This window comes from Protobothrops mucrosquamatus, unplaced genomic scaffold (assembly GCF_001527695.2).
Source record: "Protobothrops mucrosquamatus isolate PMUCROS unplaced genomic scaffold, P.Mucros_1.0 scaffold275, whole genome shotgun sequence".
NCBI classification, from domain to species: domain Eukaryota; kingdom Metazoa; phylum Chordata; class Lepidosauria; order Squamata; family Viperidae; genus Protobothrops; species Protobothrops mucrosquamatus.
Window position 1 is genome coordinate 154,856 of NW_015386619.1, and position 5,801 is coordinate 160,656.

A 5,801-nucleotide genomic window follows, 5' to 3' on the forward strand; every position below is an offset into this window, starting at 1 on the left:
ATATTGATAAAAATTGTTCATTTGAATGATTCTTCAGATAAGCCGAAATCTTTGCCATTTCAGCAAGATACGAAACTTTCAATCTCCAGTCTTCCATTGTAGGCAGAATTGGGCTCTTCCAATTTTGGGCTATCAACAAACGGGCAGCAGTTAAACAATAAAGCATCAAATTAGTTTCTTTTGCATCTAAATCTTGCACTATACCTAAAAGGAACAACTGTGGAAGAAAAATAATCCTTTTTTAAAAAATTTGCTGTAAGTTCCACCACAATTGTATCCAAAAGGCCTTAATAACCTTACACGTCCACCACATATGAAAAAAAGTTGCATCTGGATGTCCACACCTCCAACACTTGGATTCATAATTCGCATAAATATGCTACAGCCCATTCTTAGGGAAATCAATGGGGCTGAAGAGGAATTGATAGAAAGTGATTGCTGATTTTAAGACATGACTCCATATCTTGATGGAGGGATGTGGTTGGGAAGGGATACTCTCTCTCTCTCTCTCTCTCTCTCTCTCTCTCATGCACTGGGCTATTCTATGCATATTATTGCCTGGTTGGGTGTGGCTTTTAGTTGTTAATTGGGGTGTTGATGCCAGGCCCAGTGCACACATTCTGGAGATAGAGAAGTTCCCTGAGAATGGGCTCCAGCATGAGTCCAAAAGTTTGAAAGGCTAAACCTGGGTGACTCAGATTGCATCCTGCAACATTATCCTGGAAATGTATATTTGCCTTAATTTGCCTTAATTTGTGTGTGACTAAATCCCAGAGCAGGACTAATAGCCCTTGTCCTTAATGATACTGTGAATAGTAAGGGAGGAGTTTGCTACATCTTTGGGTTTTTTTGTTCAGTTTTTCCTTGGAGCAGCACCTGACAGCGGGAAAGGAAAGGAAAGAAATAAATCTTATGTTTCCCCACCCCAGGAGTAGATAAGTAGAATAAGGAAGAAATCTAGCTCATCCAGATCTCAAGGAGCAGTAATTTGAGTGAGATCATAGTTTGGTTTTACTTTGTATGGCTCAAATCAAGCCTCTCCCATTTCCTTCAACCTGGTTTTCTCTGAGACCTTACTGACTTTATTCATCCTTCCTGTTTCAGAGATTAAATCTTTTATTTAAACCAGATTATCATGTGGCTTTGCTTTGCTTTGTTTTGCTGTGCCTTCAACTCAATCTTGGCTCCTGGTGACTGCCTGGAGATGTCCCTGCAGTTTTCTTTGTTTGGAAGTGGCTTGCCATTGCCACTTTCCAAGCACTATAAAAGAGAGACTGGCCTAGGGCAGGGGCAGGCCCTAGCATGGCTGGCTCAGGAATTCTGGTAGTTGAAGTCCAGGAGTCATAAAAGAGGCAAGGTTGCCTACCCCTGGCCTAGGGTAACCCAGCTGGCTTTGTGCTTAAGACAGGGCTAGAACTCACAGTCTTCCACTTTCAAATCTGATACTTTTAACCACTAAATTTTTGTGTTCTCAATAAACTCTATTATTTTAAAAGAATATTTTTGCAACGACCTTCCTTCCTTCCTTCCATTTGTATGGCTGCTCATCTCAACAAGTGATTCTGAGTAGTGAACAATTGTAAAATCAATTAAAACAAATGTCCATCTAGTACAAAAATTAAAATGCACACAGCAGCTGAGAAGAATGTTGCAATGCATGGTTGTTAGCACAACCAGGAGATGGGATTCTTCACACACTGGCCACTTATGATCTTGTGACATTCATTGGAAGACTAGGCTTTGTTCGCTTGACAATCAAATGTAGACTTAATTTGTTTTTCTCTCTGCCCATAAAACTTCACCACCCACTTTCATTTTAATATAGGATAAGAATGAGGCTGGGGGAGGATCTGGTTTGGCGTGCATTTTTGTGGGTGCATTCAAAGGAGGCCAGTATCAGATGATAGCCTCCCTTTGAATACACCCGCACAAAACATTGGTTATCAAAATCAGAGCTGATCATCCTGGTTCATTTGGACAAGGGGATAGATGGGGAACTCATCAAATTTGCAGATGACACCAAGATGGCAGGAATAGCCAACACTCCAGAATACAGGCTTAAGATACAGGAGGACCTGGACAGACTTGAACACTGGGCGCTATCTAACAAAATGAAATTCAATGGTGAAAAAAGTAAGGTTCTACATTTAGGCAAGAAAAACCAAATGTACAGGTATAGTATAGGAGGTACCTTGCTCAATAGTAGTAACTGTGAGAGGGATCTCGGAGTCCTAGTGGACAATCATTTAAATATGAGCCAGCAGTGTGCTGCAGCTGCCAAAAAAGCCAACACAGTGCTGGGTTGCATTAACAAAGGGATAGAATCAAGATCACATGAAGTATTAATACCACTTTACAATGCCTTAGTAAGGCCACACTTGGAATACTGCATCCAGTTTTGGTCACCACGATGTAAAAAAGATGCTGAGACTCTAGAAAGAGTACAGAGAAGAGCAACAAAGATGATTAGGGGATGGAGGCTAAAACATATAAGGAACGGTTGCTGGAATTGGGTATGTCTAGTTTAACGAAAAGAAGGACGAGGGGGGACATGATAGCAGTGTTCCAATATCTCAGCGGCTGCCACAAAGAAGAGGGAGTCAAGCTATTCTCCAAGGCGCCTGAAGTGCCCAAGAACCAAGAAGGGATCACAGTTAAACTTTTAAAGGGACTAAATTAACCATACTCAGAAATCATCTCTCTGTGATGCTGAACAAATGACAGGTGAAGCGTCGCACCCATCTGTTTTTCTGGGGCTTTTTGCCTGCTTTAAGGGAAAAAAGATGCCTTAAGTATAAGTTGAATATAAGATGGAAGCAAAAGTATGAGAATATTGCAGGAAAAAAAAGATTGCTAAGGTATATTTGTTTTTCCCATGATTAGTTGCAAATTGGAAAAGGCTCTAAATGAGCTATAAAACAGTGAAATGGGAATATTACACAATCAATAAGTGTTGATAAAAGCAAAGTAATTTGCTGTTATGCTTATTGATAGAATACAAATTACTGTCAGCTCCACTATGTAGACCAGACCAGGAAATCAACACCACAGGAAAACTGGAACTACTGTAGCTTTATTGAGATTGGTTATAATAAGTCTGCCTATGTTTATACTCCAGTGAATCAGGGAGGTGTCTGAGCCCCACCGCCACTGCTTCCACCCACCCACCCCCGAGGGAGCGCTCCACCGCTGCTGCTGCTTCTCCCCCACACTAAGCACCCGCTACCAGCTACTGCTCCCCCCCTTCACCCAAGGTTCCGGCAATTTCAATTTCCTCTATCATTTCTTCTCTATTTGTTGTATTAAGTCCAAAATCAAGTTTTGTAAATAATAGCTTTTTACCATTAAAAATTAGAATATTTTCCTCTCAAAGCTACATGTTTCTACATAAACTATGATTGCCAAAAAGGCAGAATTACAACCCCTGTATTCTAAACCTACATATTTTCTACCTTTATGTCACTGGATTTAATTGTACTTTTAATTAATAGTTTTATATGTTTTGCGTCCTGGTTTCCCAGAAGTCACCGAAGATATAGGTTTGTATTCTTTGCTGAGAGAAACAAGACACATTTCCTCGTCATCTTGGAATTGATTAAATTGCTTGGCCAGGAACATCCATGTCATTCCAGAACAGGAGCACAACTATGTCAAATCATAACACACACTGTTGTGGAAGGTTGAATAAAGTTGTTGGAAAAGCAGGTTGGATTTTCTCAAGCCTGGTATGGGATAGAGCAGACATCAAACTTGCCACGTCACGTGACATTGCATGATGTAGCGGAGCTTTTCCCCCGTTGCCGGTAATGGGGTGGGCGCAGTTTCCTCGTGACGCGTCTGGCCCATGGGCCGGCAGTTTGACACCCCTGGGATAGAGTCTCCTCTATGAAGTCTCTTTTAAAAAGCAGGTTTTCGCACTTGTAGAAAAAAGGCAATCACTTCTTTCAAAATAGGCTTTTCTTTTTTCAGAGCCCACTGCATGATTTCAATATGTGCACAGCTATGCTCTTTAATAAATGTTTTCTATCTTGCACATTTAATGCATTTTGAAGTCTTCAGTATGTGCTTCTTACATTTATCCTCAGCAGGTGGCAGCAACTAGCTTATTTTAGTTAATCTCAGGAGCTAAGCCAGGTTGACCTGAAATTCCAAGGCTAATGGCTAAACTGAGAAGTTGAGAAAAATATCTCATAAAGAAGACCAAATCACTTTCATTCTCTGCCAAAAAAGGACAGGATGGCAATCAGCATGGGTCAAGCTGAAATATTTATTTTATTTATTCATCAAATTTATTTCCCATCTATCTCATGATTCAGGTGACTGAGTTGTTTATAACAAAATAAAACAAGCATTCATCGATTATAACTATAAAATGCATTAAAATTACAATTAAAGCAAACTAATTAGTGTAGGTCTTTACTTTTACTACACATACACACACATTGTTTTCTATATTCTATTTGTGGATAAATTATTCACTTATTTGGCTTTTTCATCCTGTCTTTTACTTTCACTGTTTCTATTTTAATTTTCCTATTTTATCCTACCCTTGGAAACCCAACCTAGTGTCTTTTTAAATTACTTCTTTCCTGTTCCTATCCCTTCCAGATTCACATTCTGACTTGTCCACATGTCTCTGGCAACTGAGGCTTTCCCATTAATCAATAAATTGTCTAATTAAGTCCCTATTAGTTTGTATGAGAGTGGTCAGCATACCTAATGGGAAAGCACTTGAGGGCTAGAAGTACTCCAGATAGGCAGAAAAGTTTCCTCATCCAAGCATAAATTGCTACTATATATTACATAGAACACAATGTGCCAGAGGTTGCATGGAGCAATAATAGAACAGACATAGCTTGCAGGGAAATTGCCATCTCATTTCTGGATTCTGAACAAAATCTAGTACATCCAGCTTTATATAATTCAAAAATGCCTCCAGTCATAATAGAATCACAGAATTAGAAGGGGGCATTGAGGTCACTAAGTCTAGCCCTCTGCCCAGCACAGGAATCCAAATTAATACATTTCAGACAGGTGGCTGTGGCTTTTGCTTGAAGGACAGTAGATCACTATTAATATCAGCATTTCATTCACCATTAAGCATGTTGCAATCAATAAATTCAAAACAGTCTATGGATTATAAATGAAAATGGTTTTAAGATGAGTTAGATAGTAAAATAGATTAATTCCTATCTTTGAAAATCAAATAAAAAGTTGGTGCTAAGAAAAAGTTACTTTTTCTAAAAAAACCAGAATAAACAATATGTTGCTTTGTACAACCTAGTTGTCCAGCTACAATTCATTGATACATTAAAGTTGATCAATTATAATTAAAGAGAGCTAGGTATTATTAACTTTAGTTATACCGTATGTGCCTTTTAAAAGATTATTAAAGGAAATCTGAGGTCATTTATACTTTGTTATATAAATGCCTATTATATACTACAAAATCCATGCTTATTATTTTCTTTGTGGTATCCAAAGCAGAACATCCAGATTCAGTCACAGTTTTCTTCCATACAGTATTAACCTTGTGAACTCTAAAGCTTCCTCCTTCTGTTATGTATTTAATATGGACAATGATGAATATTCATATGTTACTTATATGTAAGGGTATAGGTCTATACTTATGTTGTATATAGTATGTTTAAATGTGTGTTATGTATGTGTACACTTTGAGAGCAAGCAACTACATTTCATTTTTAATGTGTGCCATTGTATCAACAGTAAAAAAAAATGACAATAAAGTTTCTCTCTCTCTCTCTCTCTCTCTCTCTCTCTCTCTCTCTCTCTCTCTCTCT